At 48.7% G+C, this 17,979-nt stretch overlaps 1 long non-coding RNA gene across 1 annotated transcript; it reads left to right on the forward strand.

Moving 5' to 3' along the window:
- The first annotated feature begins 1,051 nt into the window (after window positions 1-1,051).
- On the forward strand, window positions 1,052-9,877 carry LOC107315534 (uncharacterized). Its single transcript, XR_001555950.3, has 2 exons — window positions 1,052-1,235; window positions 9,274-9,877. It is a non-coding gene; the product is annotated as an uncharacterized LOC107315534 (long non-coding RNA).
- The last annotated feature ends 8,102 nt before the right edge of the window (window positions 9,878-17,979 follow it).

The following is a 17,979-nucleotide window of genomic DNA, read 5'->3' on the forward strand; positions in this document are numbered from 1 at the left end:
AAACCTTGCACTTTGCCGTGTTGAACCTCATTAGGTTCACCCAAGCCCAGCTTTCCAGCCTGTCAAGGTCCCTCTGAATGGCATCCGTTCCCTCCAGAACACAGTCCCACAGAAAGCCATGCACAGGCAGGCTGCTGGCAAAGAAAAAGCTGAACTAGAGCCATGCCTGGGCTCAGCTGCTCCGTCTCCTCAGTCTTCCAACCAGAACCCTTCAGCCTTCATCTGATGAGAGCTGTTGTAGAAGAGCTTGTCATAGGTGGGCTCACTTAATGTACTGTGTGTGCTTGTAGAGGTGGGTAAAAGGCTTCTCCCAGAAATGTGGTTGTAATCCAGATACATCGGAGAGAGCCCTTCAGACCCAGGCTCTTCTAATAGGTCTTTGGGCGTGATGATCCTGTGTGTCTTTTCTAGATGTTTCTGTGATTCCTTATAGCTGACATTGCCCAGCTCCATGGTTGCCAGCAGCTACTCCAGATACACACAGTCCTGTAATGTGTTCCTTCCTCCTACGTGCTCTTCCAAGAAAGATTTTTGTTCCTTTGCTCTGGAATTTGGGCAGTTCCCAGTGTTCATAGAATCATAGAATGGTATTAGAAGGGTTGTTACTGTTAGTGTTGGAAGGGTTGTTACTGATTTTTTTTTCTTCCTTACTAGGGATGGTGAGCAAATAAAAATGATAGAAAAGGTAATTCTCATGGTGTGTTTTTTTTTCTCCAGATGCAACAGGATATAGGAAGTGCCTAAAGTGTGGGCATATGGAAAGCAAATGAGTTTTGTAGCTCCAAAACCAATAAAGCTGACACAGACATTTTGGAGAGGAGAAGGGGAATGTTGTGTCACCTACTGGTAAGTGTTGACTGTGGACTTGACCAGATCAAAATGCAAACAAGGGCTCTGGATTCATGTTGTGCCAATGGCTACGCCAAGAGATAAAGCACAAAGACCTCCGGTGAAAACCATTGCCCTGCAAAATGGAGATCTTGTTCCTTTCTGTAGATGGGGAAATAAAGAGTTGGAGGTCACTGTTCTAGAAAATCATAGAGCAGTGCTTGTCATTGCATCCTTGATGGAGGTACTGAAGGACATGGCTTCAGGCAGGAGAGCAGTAATGGAAACACTCATGTAAAGTCAGATACTGTCTTAAATGTCTCTGGAGCAGAGTGTGATTCAGAAGACCTTTAAAGCTGCAGGGAGATGCAGACGCTGTATCTTGGTAAGCTGACACCAAATAGCAGGTGAGCGACCTCGGATCATCTTTGTCATACTGGCCCAGAGGGAATGTCCTCGTGACTTGCATTTCTGTGGGTAAGGTGGGATCCTTGCTGTGCCTGGCTGGAAATGTGCAGGAGGGTTGTGGAAAGCTGCTATGGCAGCGTGCAGCCAGAGCTGGCTGGAGCTGTTGTTGGTCAGGTGACAGCTAGGGCCGGGTTTGGATTCCTGCTATAAATACACCACATTGTGTTCACTTCATGGAAGCATTTCACCAGCAGCCCCTAAATACAGAAGCCTTTGGACACTCCAGTTTTGCTTTTTGCTGAATATTGCAGCTACTTCGTTCTGTCTCTGCTGTCAGATACTTTCACTTCTCTTACATACTGTTAAGAGGTCTCGTCTGCTCTTTCACACCACGTCTGGCAGGAGAGCTCCCTTCTGCTTATAGTGGAAGTCCTGGTGCAGCCAGGAATGGAGAACCTGGCAAGAAATATCAAAGAGGGGCCTCGGAGACTGAGCTCTTCCCAGTTCCGCTCTCTCAGATCACTGCTACCTTATGGGCTGAAATGAGACAGCCTGCACTGCTATGGCTTAAAGGGACCAGAATCAGAATCACAGGATTCTTAGGAAGGAACAAGCATCCAATGTGGGAAATCTGTAGTAGCAAAACCGGCTGCAGTGGAAGTTTTTGTGACTCAGGTTACTTGAAAGGTCTCAAAACAGCCTCACAGTGTCTCCATCCACATGGCGAGGGAAAAGATCCCTCCCACTTCTGACCAATGGACCTGTCCCCGAGTTGGCATAAGTGCAGTAATCAAATCCTTTCTGAATATTTTCCCTTCCTACAACTTTCCAGAAGCCTGGGCAAAGGCTTATTGGCTTAAATAGTCACAGGGCCCTGCAGCCCTCTCACCCCAGGTGAACTTTGTGTCTGGTTAGAAGCTTACAGCCAGAATGTGTTTGTAAAGCAAGCTGCAATGGGAGGATCTGCAAAGCAGTGTTTTCCAGTGCAAATGCCTGTTCTGATCCCTGCCCTGTTCCCCACACAGGCACTTGCACTGGAAAACAGGTGCTTGCCCTTGAAAATGGATGTGGTGCGAGTGGTGGGTGGGTGAGGGATGAGTTGTGACACTCTCACTGCATCTGATCCCACACCCTGATTGGAGGGATAGGTTTTCCTATGGGACTTTATCACCCGGATATTACATGGGATTTGTACTTCATAAGGGAGATGCTGGTGATGGAGGCATACATCCAAACCTGGTGTCAGCATTCCATAGTATCACAAGTAGGACAGGTTTCATGATGTGGACATCTGTACTCAGATGGAGATGCATCTTCCACTGTTGCTACAGTTTTTGTGAGGTCTTTGTTTCTTCTCCAGTAATTGCATATTCTTTCCTTCTTTCCTTCTCTAAATGGAGCCAGCCAAGAATCCATGCTTTGCATCTGTTCTACGTCTGACATCCAAGGAAAGAACCCAAAGCAGCAAAAACGCGTCAGGTTTGAGGGCTGCTGCTAGGATGGGGAAAGTATCTTTTTCCCCAGCAGCCAAATTGCAAATGAGAGTCAAAGTCAAGCAGTGATTCTATTTTTATTCATCTTTTCTCTCTACCTTGCATTTTTGTATCTACTTGTAGAACAAAGCAAGAGCCTATTGCTTGTAGTGCCTGGGGAAAGCCAGAAATCTGAGCTAACAGCAAAGTGAGCACCCAATGCTGAGTGGATCAGATACTTAAACTCCCTACCCCCTGCGGCTCCACAAGCATCACTGAAGGGGATCTTTTCAAGCTTATCCTGGAATTTCGCTCTGTTTCTTTTTGTTATTGTGTTTTTTTTCCCCCTCCCCATTTCCATCCTTTCATTTCCAGATTTACCCACCAGTGAGGGGAACTGCCCATGGCAACCCAGACCTTTGTCACTGATGGATTAATGTTGACTTTTCATGTCAGGTGGCTTCTGTGGAACTCCACCAGGAGATAATGCAGGGAGTGATTTAGAAATCCGCATAGAAATGTTAGTAGTAATTGATAATTATCAATAAGTGATAAGTCTAATTGCAACAAACCAGCACTTATTAGCCTGGACAGGCTGAAGAGTTGTGCAGAAAGGACATAATGAGGTTCAATGAGAGCAAGTGTAGGGTGGGACTACACACCTGGGTAGGAGTAACCTCATACACCAGTACAGGTTGGGAGCTGAGCTGCTGGAGAGGAGCTCTGCAGAGAAGGACATGGGGGACCTGGTGGCCAACAGGGTGACCATGAGCCAGCAGTGTGTCCTGGTGGCCCATAAGCCAATGGTGTCCTGGGGTGTGTTGCAAAGAACATGGCCAGCAGGGCAAGGGAGATACTCCTCTGCTCTGCTCTGCCCTGGGGAGGCCATGTGTGCAGTCTGAGGAATCGAAACTGCACCTGGATCCTTGTTCTGCACACAGCAGTTACCTGACTTTCGCTGCAAGAGATTGTATCACATGTGATTTCTTGAAGGTCAATGACTGCAAACTGAAATTTTCTTATTAGGCAACATTAATCAGATTGAGGCTGCTCTAGTAGAAGATGTGAGGAACCGGCTCTGGCTCTGCTTGGCAGCAGGAAGCCTGCTAGTCCAAGTGCCACAGATGCTGAGACATTCCTTCATATGGGATGAGCCAACTCCTGCACACTGCCAAGAGCTTTCTCTGTAATTCATGGGAACCGCGAGCGCGTGGCACCCAGCAAGACCAAGCTTGCTGCAAAAGCCCTTTGGAAAGGATAGGGTTTGCTTATCACAGCCTGGTGTAGTAAACTGGCTGTGGCCTTAGCCTTGCTGTTTGCCAGCATGAACATGGAGCAAGTTGTGGTGTAGGAAGGCTTGTAAACCATGGTGGGGAAACCACAGCCCAAGAGGTTATGGATGGGCTGGAATTTGATTCATACAGCCCAGATCATGTGATTTTAAATCTTGGCTACCATGCTAGCAAAGTCTATTTTACCATGAGAAAGGCAGAGCTTCCCCACCATTATTGCTATGAAACATCAGATCCATTGCACAACTCTGCTGGGAAATGTGTGAGGGTGCTCACTAATGTGTACAGCCTGTGCCTAGGCTTGACATTGACTCTGTGTCCCATGAGAGCACTGAACTTAATTAAACCTTCACCTCAAATCCAGAAGAGGAATGAAAGAAAGCAGATTTCCCTCCTCCTTTCTTACCAGTGACTTTAATCTCCAAGTGGAACAGAGAACATGAAATGTGATTTTGCCCGGTCTGGCGGCAGGTTGAGTGGAGAAAGAGCTGGTTGGCTGGTGTGAGATGGAACATGCATCCACACAACAGGTTCTGTGTTACTTCAGTTTTCCCATGTTCTCACCTTCTCCAGCCCCATGAGGCTCTTTTGGTATTAGGACAGTGCACAACACAGCCATGAACATCTTACAGTAACGCCTGGTCCAATGGTCCTACAGGGATGTGATCCTTGGAGATACCCAAAAGTTTCCTTTATGGGAGTGTTGTTTTTTTTTTGTGGGCTCAGGCTGACTTCAAGATGATGCATGTCTGGAACTGAAATCTGGTGCCAGCCCCAAGGCAGTGAATATTTTTACCATCTAAATCTGCACTAGAGAAGGGATGATGTGGAACAACTTGGTGCCTCTAGGACTGCTCAGGTACCTGGCACTGGACACAAGCTTTGCCAGCGCTCTGTCACAGCGCTGCTACAGGTGTACAACCAACAGACTGAAGGTAGATGAGACATGATCTTGCTTTACCTGTGATGCCACCAATAGCTGTCTCTCAGGAAGCTGTTCCAGATCATGTCAGAGAATCATAGAATCATAGAGTCATTCAGGTTGGAAAAGATCTCTGAGATCTCCAAGCCCAACCCACCCAACCATGCCCACCACCCACGTCCCTCAATGCCACATCTCCCTGGGACTCTACATCATGCAAGCTGTTCCATGCAGGTGGATCTTTGGGTTTGCTCAGAGCTTCAGTGGTTTTACTGAGGCTGCAGATGGCTCTGAGATCTGCTGCTGGGCTGGGGCTGGAGGGAGAGCTCAGGAGGAGGGACCAATGCAGGCAAAGTGTTCCATGCTGTGCCTTGCTGGGCCATGATGAGTTGTACCACTCCATACCAGGCCTTTCCATGCCATGCCATGCCATGCTTTGCCAACCTGTGTCTTGCCATGTGTCATGGTTTTGCATGGTTAACCCATGACACCATGCTGGGCCATGCCATGCTACACTGTGCCGTGCCATGCTTTGCCAAGCTGTGTTGTGCCATGCTGGGCCATGCTGTGCCAACCTGTTTTGTGCCATGCCGTGTCCCACTACCATCACATGGGAAAAGCAGCAGCAGGTTCAGCCTTGAGCATATTGCTGAGCACTGCTGAACTGCAGCCCTCAAGGCTGACAAGCAGATGGACAAGTGATGTTAATCCTCCCCTACTTGGATTCTACCTTTTCCAAATGTCACTTGGTGGAAAATAAAGCATGCTCTGTATGTATGGTGAAAAGGTCAGAACCACTGCAATGTGAGGGTATGGGGCTTCCAAGTAGGGCCTTCCTAGGGGAAACACTTCTTGGAATTATTTGCCATTACCAGTCTTGAGAAAGTCCTGCTGGGGCTGCAGTGATCAGAGGGATGGGGATGATGTCTCACAAGGCCACGAGATGGCAGCCAGAGCCTGAGAAGTGGCTGACAGGCGCAGCAGCTCCCATGGAAAACTCCCTGCATTCGGGAATGTGCACCTGCACCGCTTCACTTTGAATGCTTCTTGTGTGTGTGCTCAGAATTTCCTGTTCCCATTTCATCTCTCAGCTCCTCTGAGCCCTCCTCGATCAGTCAGTATCGAATAAACGGTTTAAGCAACGTAATCCCTGCTGATAGGAAAACAGCAGCGCATCTGGTTGTACGCTGTGCTGTGAGGTCAGAAATACTAAATGCAGAGGGTGATGAGGCTCCAGCACTGCCCAGAGCTGTGGTGCCCCATCCCTGGAGGTGCCCGAGGCTGTGGATGGGCTGCTGGCATCCTCAGCTGGGGGGCATCCAGCCCATGGCAGGGGATAATGCCATAAACAGAGGTTTAGGGGCAGAAGTGATTGCTCTGACTAGAAAAACAAAAAAAGATATTTACATGGATGGCTTTTAAGGTCATAGAATCTTAGACTGGTAGAAAGGCTTGTGCTGGAAGGGATGTTAGAGCCCACCTGGAACCAGTGGCCAAGATCACAGAGAGAGTCCACGTAGAGGTCAAGGTACCAATCTGGAAGTCCTGCTCTAAAGCCGTTTGGTCCAGAACAAGCTGCAAGGAGTGCAGTGCCTGTGGCTGCTTTTGCCACAAGGGACAGCATGACACTCCTGATGCCGGTGTCTCTCAGTTGCTGAGCATATACCAGTGAGATACAGGAGCCCTATTATTTGCATAATGGAAGATATGTTAATATTTCCATGTTTCAGCCCATGTAAGCTCTCTATATGCTGTGATACTCTACTGCCCATCTTCGGCCTGCTGCAGCTCTGCATTCCCCCCATTCGGCAGTGATGATCATGCTGCATACTGCAGGAGCAGCAATCAGTGACAGATTAGCACCTGCTGCTTCAGAAAGACCTTCAAATAGTAAAGAAAGAAAGGCTGAAAAAGAAATAAAGAAATAAAGTTTACAATTCATTTCATGGCTGAATGGTTGGGACAAGTGGAGCTAGAGGAAGGTGGCACCAACCCATGCCCCTCTGACAACAACCCATTGCCCCCTATAGCCCAGGGCATCTCCAGTGTACCTGCTCCTCCTCCCTGCTCCATCCTGCTTCAGTGTGCCAGGAGGAGCTGTCACACTTCTTGCCACAGCAAGAGGGATTTCTTGGCAGTCGAGAGCAGTAGGAAATGGCCGTAGTGGGAATGCCAAGCAGAACAAGGAGGAAATTGTTGTCAGCCATGGCAGAAAGGTGAGGAATCACTGCAGCAATTTCTGCACTTCCTGAATGCTTGGGTTTGTGAAATGGGAACTCCTCCTCTGCTCGGGGTGAATTTGTTCAGTGAGCATTCCTCTTTCTTAACAGTGTGAGCTTATTCTGTAGGATTGAGGAGCACAGCCAGATAGGAGCTTCTTTTCCCCTGACCTACCGTGACTTATTTACAAAGGTTTAGGCTGAGTTAAAGCAAAGCTGAATTCTGAGCCTGCCGGTTAATATCTTGCAGCTGCTCTTCTGAAGCCCAATCTGAAGACCATTAATGTTACTAGGGACTTTCCCTCTGACATCAGGGGGCATTCGGATGGGGTTTATGCCATGATTTTATTCCTCCTATTCAAATACATAAAATAATTCACTTAAACCCTGGAGGGAGCAGGTGAGAACCTGGTGCAGAACTGAGATGTGCACATGATCCTACTCACTCCATGCAAAACTGCAGCAACAGCCTGTGATATTAACTGGATTTAGCACATCAGCAGGTGAACGACTGGATGACCTTCTGCTTTTAAGACCTGTGAGCAGCTCAAGGGTCTTTTAAACCCAAAAATGTTGCTCTTTCATGCAACATATTCCCTTGAAGCTGTTGGAGCATCCAGGTGCTTTAGGACTGTCACTTCTGCAGCCAGGCCAAGGCAAGCAACACACAACTGTCAGCTCATCCTTTGTCCTGGTGCTCAGAACCGAAGCGTGCAGCTGTGCCCCAGTTGTGGGGAGGCCTCAGGATCGTAAACAGAGCTGAAAACTGGGACATCCCTGAGGCTTTGTTTCCACAGCCTTCCTCAGCCATAAATGCCAGGGCTGGGATTTCTAAATCACAGCCTCCAGATTTCTTCCTGGCCGGTGTCCGGGCCCTTCTCTCCTTGCACGCTCCCTGTTCCTCAGTGCCCGAGCACAGCACAGGACGAGCACATTGAGTACATCGAGCACATTGAGCAGTCTGCACTGAGCAGGGTCGCACTGCCCAAACAGGGGCTGAAAGCAAGGGGAGCAAATGGAGCCATTCCCACCTCCCTGGGAAGCTGGCATCAGTCAGTTTGCTTTGTGAAGGTGTGTCCTTTGGTGCTGCTCCTCCATCTCTTTCAAGTAGGGATAAATAGAAAGTGTTGCCTTCTCAGCAGCGCCCACAGCTGGAGCAAAGCTCCCGATTGGGAACCGGTGGCTCCGGAGTCATCACTGCGTTGTGGTCCCTTTGGCCACCAGAGGAGAGTGCGCTCCTGCCATCTCATGGACGCCTCCGAGAACAAGAAAGAATTTCTCAACAGGAAGAGAGGATTGTGATGAATTTTTCTTCAAATCTATTTCACCAGTTGAGAATTTAGCAAAGTATTAAACAGATCAATTTCTCTCTTTTTTTCCCCCTTTTGCCTTTGTGCAGGCTTTTGATTATGCAGTTGTCGTAATGAACTCAATGTGGTTGTTTCCGATTTGGCCCCGTAGCATCTGGCAGGGAGCCGCCGTCTGAACGCGAGCCTCGCTGCATCCAGATTTGATTCCTTTTCCTTGGCACGGCTTTCCCTCCTGCTGATGGAAGCTTTAAAGAAAAAAAATACCATGACATCTGAAACACTGCCAAAAAACATCAACATGCTTTTTAGCTGCCATCTATTGTGCAACGCAAACCTCTCAAGATGCCGTGTTTCCAAAGCTGTGGTGCACCTGCTTGCTAGAAGAAGCACCTCGTCACACGGTGACACGTTTTGTTAAATCACTTTTGGTGTTTTTCAGCTTCAGGATGTGGGTCTCTTCCCACCCAGTCCTGTTTTCTTCCTCCACCCCAAGATTTTACCATGAAACAGCGTTTCCTTCTAGAATTGTGATCTGTGATTATACAACGCACTTTCAACCCTCTGCTTTTGGCAGATGTTTGTCGGTCTATGGTGAGAGCTTCCGTGATGGGGTGTTTAGTTGTGTCCCAGTGCTGCCATCACCATGAAAGCCCACTGAGGTCCAGCTGGTTCAGCCAGCTCTTCACTACCCACTGTTGTGCTGAAGAGGGCTCTGCTGCCCGGCCAAAGCGCAGCTCCCTGGGCTGCAAAGAGGAAAAGCTGATTTTCCTGTTTGTATGATTTCTTATTCTTTTTTTTTTCTTGCTTGTTTTTTCAAGGTAGGTTTCAGCTCCACAGGTGCTTCATTGGAGTGGGAATCTGAGATGGAGCTGTGTGCTGAAGATGAGCTCAGGTGGGCATGGAGGGCTCAGCAGGGAGGAATCTCCTGAGAAGGATGCGGGATGCCTTCCCTCTGCTCCCACCTGGTGGATCAAAGAAGTTCTCAGCCATCCCCACCAGCAGGTCACCTTCCAGGTGTCACAGCCATACACACCTCACTCAGGTTACAGCACCCACTGCTGGCACCCGCTGTCCCTGCAGAGAGCACGAATGACACATGCTCACTATGAGGGCTGCCCTCCAAAGACCCCTCCTTTCTTCAAGAACCTCAGGAAGTGACACAAATAACAAAAAAAAAACAACAAAAAAACCATAAAACCGAACCCACTTCAAGGCCATGAGGAGCTCACACTGCTCGGAGCCCTCCGTCCTCATTACAGGACCCTGTGATACTTAATTGGAAGTGGAGGATGTGGGCACCCTCTCCGTTGCCCTTGGCTGTGAGCTGCCATGGGGTGGGTGGCAGCTTGTGGTGACAGACAGTCACCCAGCCATCACACCACCTGGAGCTTCCAGCAGCTGCCGAATAAACGGAGCCCCTTGGAAAGTTTGTCAATATTTATCCTCGCTGCATATAGCAGATGAGTGCTAGCAAATTACAGGCTGTACCACCGCAGACAGGCAGGCTCTGGTTGTGTGCAGTCGGGCTTGCCAAGTGTCCTTATTGATGTTGCCTTCATCAGCTGTGCTTGTTGTAAATCAGCCACTTCAGTGTGCTGCTTGCTGCTGCGGAGGGTCTGGGAATAGTCTCAAATCTTGGCAGGAGTTCTCGTGCAATCCAGAATGGTGTGGCCATATGGGGGTCACAGTAGAAGCAGGTTAGCTTACTTTGTAGAGGTCTGGAAAACACAACTGGACCTCTGGAGGAACGCAGCCCATCCTTGGCCATAAGATTTGGCCATCTCTTTGAGTTAGCCAAATTCTTTTCTGCAGGCTGAGGGTGAACATTTTTGCCCCATACCAGCCCTCCCTGTCCTCTCCTCTCTAAACTGGGAAAGCTCTGCCTAGCTCTGCGCTCAGAGCATGACACTCTGATGTATCTAAGGGGTAAGGAGATAACGGGCCCAGATACGATTACCATATATACTTTCCCCATGACCAACTTTACATGTGCCCAGATAAGACTGCAGCACTCACTTTCCCCATGGCCAACTTTGTTCCCCCCCCAAAAACCTCCTGTTTTTTCCCTTCACTACTTGTAGAGAGCAACTTAGATTCCAGGATTCTACAACCTTCTGATGCTGGTGGTAGGGCAGACTGGTGGCTCTTTTTCCATCCCATGGACACAGACCCAAGTCCACTCAGTGGGCTCATTGGTCCTGGGTCAATGTTTCCAAATGAAAGAGAGTAGAGGGAAGATCTCCCCTCCCTCCTTTTCCATTCTGCAGTTGAACAGACACAACATTTCTCTTCATTTGCCACAGAACAGCACAGGTCCCAGTTCCCATATTGTGAAGCCCTCTGCCATAAATCAGGCTGATAGGTTTATTCTCTACGTAATGGGAAATTATGACAAATGCAGCTGTATAATCTAGTTAGTAACTCACCATAATGACTACTTCTGGGGTGATTTATGGGTTTTGTCATATGTAAGCTTTCAGAACACTAGAGATTACATTTTTCACACTTTTCGTTGGAATCTCAGTTTATTAGACTTTACTGCAGCATTAATCACTTGCAGTACAACCCCGGACTTCACCAGTGTATCAGATCAGCATGGAAAAAGCAGAGAAAACAAGAGCTGTTGTGAATTAATGAGCCGGGTAGCATGTCTCCTAACCAGCAAGGAACAACCTGTGTTCTTCTTCAAGCCACAGCAGAAAGCCCTGAAGCCCACAAGTCTTTGATGCGATGCGAGCAAGGGGCAAAGAAGTGAAACACCAGAGCCAGGCTTGAAAGCTGAAGGATCTGCAAGGCTGAGTCGGTTCTAATTAATGGTGAAATGATGTGCGAATCTGTCCTGAGTGTTCAAATAAAGAAGATTGATTCCCAGTTATAATATGTCTTATAAGTAAAACACTGGGATTATATAGGAGAGATGTATGTGTTGTGAAACAACCGATAAATCAGACAGACAGTTCCAAGGTCTACTGTGAAGGTCTGGGAAACTTTCAAAGTTGCCATTTATGGAGTTTGGTGTGGGATAAACTGGACCAAAAGGCCATCGTTACCCAAATTGCTTTGGTTTATGGTGTTTTTTGCAAGAGGCCCATTCAGATAACACTTATAACATTCCAGGAAATAAGTTGAAAAAGCCTCTACAATCCATCAGCAACAAGCAGAGGGGAGGCTGGGGGTGATGTGACTCATTCCCCATGAGGGAGGGACGTTGGGACCCATTGCAGTGCTGGGAGGACACACAGGGTACAGGCCTCTCTTAGGGCAAATCAGTGTGGTTAAGGGATGTGCAGCTCCAACGTTTGCATGCAGAAGCCTGGATGTGTGCTGGAGGTCCTCAGCACCTGGCTGTGCTGCCTGGGTTTTTGGTGCATGGGTAAGATGATCTGCAGGTGGGAGCAGTATCTCAGCTCACCAAGCACCTGGAGAGCTGCAGACACCGATCACTGATAAGGGACAGGCCAGGCAGGTGACATGGGGGACTGCTCCTGGTGTCCCCTTTCTGCTGCTGCTTACTGCTAAAGATAACAGCCTGTTACCAAGCTCTTTTTGCTCAAGCAATAAGAGGACAGTGAGACTTGGTGCTGTACATCTCTGCTGCTGTCTGCACTTCTTTGCTGCCCCATACTGCCAGCAGATGGGCTGTGTTTGCTTTAGAACAGGCTGCAGTGTGAGTCTTTGCTGTTGGAAGCAGCAGGTCATCCATCACTAAACCAGAACCTGATTTTATTTTCCTCTTTCCAGGAACACAAAGGGCCACTCTTGTTTATTTCATTCCCATTTCCCATTTTTCTTGTTTGGGTAGTGCAAGATGTCTGCTGCATGAGAAGCATGAAACATTACATTTCACCAGTGCGTGGCATCTGCAACTGGACATGAATGCTGCTAAATGTCCTTCTGGAGGCTTGGAGACATGGCTGCTTTGATGAACTTGACGATCTTAGAGGACTTTTCCAACCTTAATGGTTCTATGGTTCTGGGACATATGGATGGAAGATGCAGGATGTGAACACAGCAGAAAGCCCAAGATAGCAACATCAGACCCTTTCAGTCTGAGCAGCATGGCAGGGGCTAAATCCAGCTCAGATCTTCTCAGCCTGTGCCCATCAGTCACTGGAAGTCATCATCACTGCGACGAGGGCAGGAGTGGGAGAGGATCTTAGTGTACTTCTCCAGTTGCCATGTACACACCTCTAGCTCTCTGCTGGCATCTGGACCCTGGGCAGGGGGGCACGGGGTGCCTTGTTTGCCAGGTCTGGTTGCATCTGAACCCCAGAGTGGCCTGGAGGAGAGAAATCCAGAGGCATTCCTGTTGCTGGAGGGGGGAGCTGAGCCATCATGCAACACTATACATTGTGTCCTGCTGAAAGATGCTGGCTGCAGCAAAGAGGCCATCAACAAAAAGTATTTCCCTACCTGTCCATGTGAAATAAATAGATGGAAAGGTGTCCATGCACCCAGATCTCCGTGTCCTGTGTACATGGCTGGGATGGGTGACACTGGGGTAGATGCAGAGTGGTCACTGCAGCAGGGCAGAATGGCCTCAGCCTCCCTCTCCTCACCCAGATTGGGCTGGGCAGCTTCTAACCTGCAGGACTATGTGCGTCTCTCCTTCCTCACCATTTGCAGCCCCCATCCCCACCTTCAGATGGCTCCTTCTCCTGGGAAGCGCTGTTAATAGCATTAAAATCACAGAATCATTCAGGCTGGAGAAGACCTCCAAGATCTCCATGCCCAACCACAGCCCATCCACTCCAGTGACCCCACCACTTCCCTGGGCAGCTGTGTCAATAAGTCCCATGTAATATTTTAGCTCTATTTTCTGTGCAGCACAGTTCTGAATTTAAGGGGAAGAGTCTCCAGTAGGCTTACTGGCGTCTTGCTGCTGCTCTACGAGAAGCTTGTTCCCCCCGTCCTTCTTGCTTTTCTTAGGGGAAAAGTCTTATATCCAGCTAGGGAAAATGGAGACAGGTCCTCACCCCCAGCCCTGAACACAAGGATTTAGGCACAATGCTGCTTGACACGGCTTCTCCTCACACTGTTCTCCCCATTGCCATGGCTCCATATCTCCAGGTGTGCTGGGGACCATGAGCAAACAGTGGAAAACTGGGGGCAAACTGGTGAAAAGGCTGCCTTGCTGCTCGAGCGGCTGCATCTGCTCCGAGGTCAGGGAGATGCTGCTTTCGCCAGCAGAAAGAGCCCAGATGTTTCTCTACACAGGCAGACTTGAACGCAGGTCAGCAACACCAAGCTGCAGGCTTGCAATGCTGAGGACCCCCTCTTTGCAAAGTCTCCGGCATGAAATATGCTGCAAAACGGGAGGTCGGGGTGCTGGAGGGGTTGAAGAGCCTTTGCCCCGACTGAAGGGTTTGGAAGGGGTCTTTGTGTTGGTTGAGTTTCTGGGTTCTCATATCAATGAGAGAATTAAATCATTATATTAAAACATCAAAACACTAATGCTTTGTTTTCATTGGCACGGAGCAAAATGATCTAACTCCAAAGCCATGAAATATCAGCCTTCATTTCTTTCTTTCTTTTTTTTTTTTTTTTTTGCTGATGAATAATAAGATCTCTGGCCGCTCGTGATAGTAAATTTAATAATGTCAGCGATTTGAAAGGTTCGAATCCTAAACGTGAAGAAATGTGCTTTACCCCTCCACCCGCTGCCTCCTTCTCCACCACCCCCCAATAAAGCCAGGGAGCTCCATGGCACAGAAGCCCAAACGCAGCACCCAGAACCCATTGGCCCCATGTACCAGGTGAGCGCCAAGCTGCGTACCCAGCGCTCCATCTCCCAGGTGGTCTGCATTTGCTTATAGCCGGGTCCTGTAAGCAGATTTAATATTTCATAAGCACTGCTCCATCTCATGCCTATATTATTGACACCACATGGAAGTCAGGAAATTGGTTCTTTCTGGGAACGGTTTGCAGAAATATGCAGCCTGTCAGCTCCTTTCTCATGGGGTGCATTAACAGAGGGGCTCGCAATTACAAGTAATGAACCTTCTCCAGATGTCTGCAGTGACTCAGCTCCAACTTTATCTTCGACGGACGAGATGGACTTGACAAGACGGATTATTTGTGGATATAATGTAACAACTCCGCAAAACGTGGAATTCCCAATTATTGCAGTTCGGTAGGAGGAGAACGCCAGGGTTTATCCGCTGCATAAACAACAACAACCCAGAAGGAAATAAGCTGTGCCATTTCCCCCCCCTTCCGCCCCTCCTGAAACTACAAGTGTTCCCATGCTGTTTTAATTCCTCCTCTTTACGATACCGTTTATGTTACACACATTAAAGTTTAGTCATGTCTTTAATAAGATGGAAACTGGAAGTGAGATTTTGAAGGGAAAGGAGCTCGGCGTCCTAAATTTACTCTGCACTTGGAGAGCACAGAAAAACAACAGAAAGGATGGGATAGACCAAAGAAAGCAATTTTAATTGTCATCTTCCATGGAAAATTGAATCCAGTCATTCCCCACCGCTGCGAGTGCCAACGTAGTGCTCTATATATGGCTGGGTGCTTATTTTAGCCGTTCGGATGTACAGAGAAGAGTGCAGCCCAAGCAGAATTTCTTGGGTGAAGCCCTGGCTGCAAATGGCACACAGGGCTGCTGGGGCTGTAAATTTGAAGCAGGGTATTTCAAAGCCTGCATCGAATAATTGGGACTAATCTCTTTTATGTTGGGCATGGTGAAGAGTGATCATTTCATGCTAACGCCCTCCAAAGGCACTCTTGTCAGGTGTGGATAAAGGGATGCTGAATTATCTTTCTTTTAAATCACAGGTCTCCTGGTACCCAAGCTGTAAGAGCGAGCTCTCCTTGGGGAAGTATTTGTATATCTTCTTGGGCTGAGCTGCAGGTTTGTTTGATGTGGATCTTCAAGATAAAATTACTGCGCTCCAGATGTTACAGTTTAAATGTTTGTACATAGGGATTTCCTTGGTTGTTGAAGAGAGGAGACTCAAAACAGACTCGATCATTCATGCAACTGTTTCTAGCACATGCTTTGCTATGTTTGAGGAGGCGAATGTCAAGAGGAGCTTTTATAAACAGGCCTTTCTTTCTCGGAGCAGTTTGTTTACTGGCTAACGTGCAGAGCAGGCTTCTTCGGCACTAGCAGCAAACTGTTGATTTGAACTATTACGCCTCTCTCAGCAGCTCCAAAAATCTTCCTTTCTCATCTGGAAGAGAAAATAAAGGGGGAAATTCTGCCTTGTACTCAATGCCTGCCACAGGGGAGATTGTAGAGTCAGAGAGTAGGTTGGGTTGGGTTGCAAGGGACCTCAAAGACCATCCATTTCCAACTCCTGCCGTGGGCGGGGTGCCCCCCAGCTCAGGCTGCCCAGGGCCCATCCATGGCCTCGGGAACCTCCAGGGATGGGGCACCCACAGCTCTGAGCAGTGCCAGGGCCTCACCACCCTCTGAGTGAAGGTTTCTATATAAGAAATGCTCACGCAATGTCATGCCTGCAGGAAACGAGCCTTTGGCACTTGGTGGGAAGCACAAATCCATCTGGGAAGGAGCAGAGACCTTCCTCGTGCAGTTTTCTGCCAGGGAACAAGCAGTGGGGCCGCTTCCCTGACATGATTCTTCATGGGTGTCCTCAGCAGTTTAGGATAAAACATGTCTCAGAGCAGCAGCAAACATGTGTGGAGACGCAAGTGACTTCAAAGCGAGCAAAAGCACATCAGTGTGGCTGATAACTATCAAAAAGAAAAGTAAAAAGGAAATGTTGGTCCTCTGTAAATATGGGGGGAAAAAATAAAAACAAAAAGAAAACAAACATACGCTCACTATGGGACTAGGTGTTACCTGCTGGCCGACCTGTTGTCACTGCATGCAGGAAGAAGGGAGGAAAGCTGAGGCCCCTTTCCTCCTTTCTTCTCGTGGGCACCTGAGGAGTCCAAACAAAGGGGTCTGAGAGAGCCTGGATGCAACCCAATTGAACAGCAGGGAGGAGAAAGACAGGGGCAGAGTGATGAGCAGAAAGATGATGGTGACCTACTCTGAAGTTGGTGTCAATGGTCTGTGCCCCCCAGAAAGGAGGGGAAGGGTCTCCCATTTGGGGTGAAAGCACAAAACCAGCACACCCACTCTGCTTCCTAGGAAAGAGGGAAACCAGCTATGCAGAACTGCAAAACACATCTCATCGTAGAATCATAGAATCATTAAGGCTGGAAAAGACCTCTAAGAGAATCAAGTCCAACCATTGACCCATCACCACCATCCCCATTCCTTCTGCTCCAGACATGCGATGACTGCAGCCAAGGTGAGCTTGGAGCTCACACCACCTGGGACACCTGGGCTCAGGCTGCTGCTCCCAGGCACTCAGCCATGGTGGTGGTCTGGGATCTGTGGCTGAGCCCCAGGGTGTGAGCGGGCGGCCCCATCGGATGTTTCCCGAGTGGCTCAAAGCGTTTGTAGTGAGAAAGGAATGTTCTTCCTGTCCCTCCCCATCCTCATTCAAAGCCCTGCATTTCCCAGCCAGCCATATGAGTCCCTTCCCAATGCAGTCTTCCTTTCAGCCTTATCTTGCTTTCTTAGGGGTTTTGTTAGCCTGTAGTAATATGGAAAGGCTTTATGCTGTGCTCAGGAGAAACATCTTCATGCTGAACCCCAAGAGAGGAGCTCACCTTGCCCAGGTGTAGGCTTCACCTGTGTGGCTCATGCAGGTACCTCCATGGCTTTCTGGAAATGGTCCTCAGTTTGGGCAGCTCCAAAAACCAGCTGATGGAAGCTTGGGGTTCTGTGCTACCATTTCTACTGGAGAGAAAGGAGAGTGGAGACTGTGTGTGTGTTGGTATTGTTGCAGAACCATTGAATCATTCAGGTTGGAGAAGAAATCTGAGACCCCCAAGCTCAACCCCAGCTCACCCCACCGTGCCCAGTGCCCACGTCCCTCAGTGCCACATCCCCACAGCTCTGGAGCACCTCCAGGGATGGTGACCCCACCAATCTCTGGGCAGCTGTGCCACTGCAGCACCAAGAAACCCATGGAGGCTCATGTATGCAAACAAAAGTTATCCACAGATGAAAATCCTATTTGTTTTCAAATGGGAAGTCTTCTTCCCACAGCCTGAGAACTGAATGCCCTGGACCCGAGTGTTGCAGATGAGTGCTTTGAAGAAAGTGGGCTCTGCAGTGTGTTTGACACCTCCCAGAGCACTTACAGAGAGCTATCCTGGGTGCGTGCCCTCCTGGCTCCACCTGTACCAGCTGCTCAGTCTCACCAGAGGTTGCCCTGTGGTGCTCTGCAGCTTGTAGGGCCTCAAAAGGAAGGTGATCTTTTTAATGTCTGCCTTTTGTCTTCTAAGTGCCTTGTTATAGGCAAAACAGGCAGCAAAGAGGCAAAACAGCTTTTGGGATAGAATAGGAATGATGGGGAGAAAAAGAGGAGAATAGGGAAAGAGCAGCCTGGCTTCCTAAGTGTTGTCCTAAGGGATAAGAACCAGCATGGGTCAAGCAGGTACAGCTGGCATAAAAGAAGCCTGGCCACTTCATGTAGGGTGGCTGTCCCTGGTGGT

The sequence above is a fragment of the Coturnix japonica genome, chromosome 5 (genome assembly GCF_054131305.1).
Source record: "Coturnix japonica strain WE chromosome 5, WE-NBRP24, whole genome shotgun sequence".
Lineage (NCBI taxonomy): Eukaryota > Metazoa > Chordata > Aves > Galliformes > Phasianidae > Coturnix > Coturnix japonica.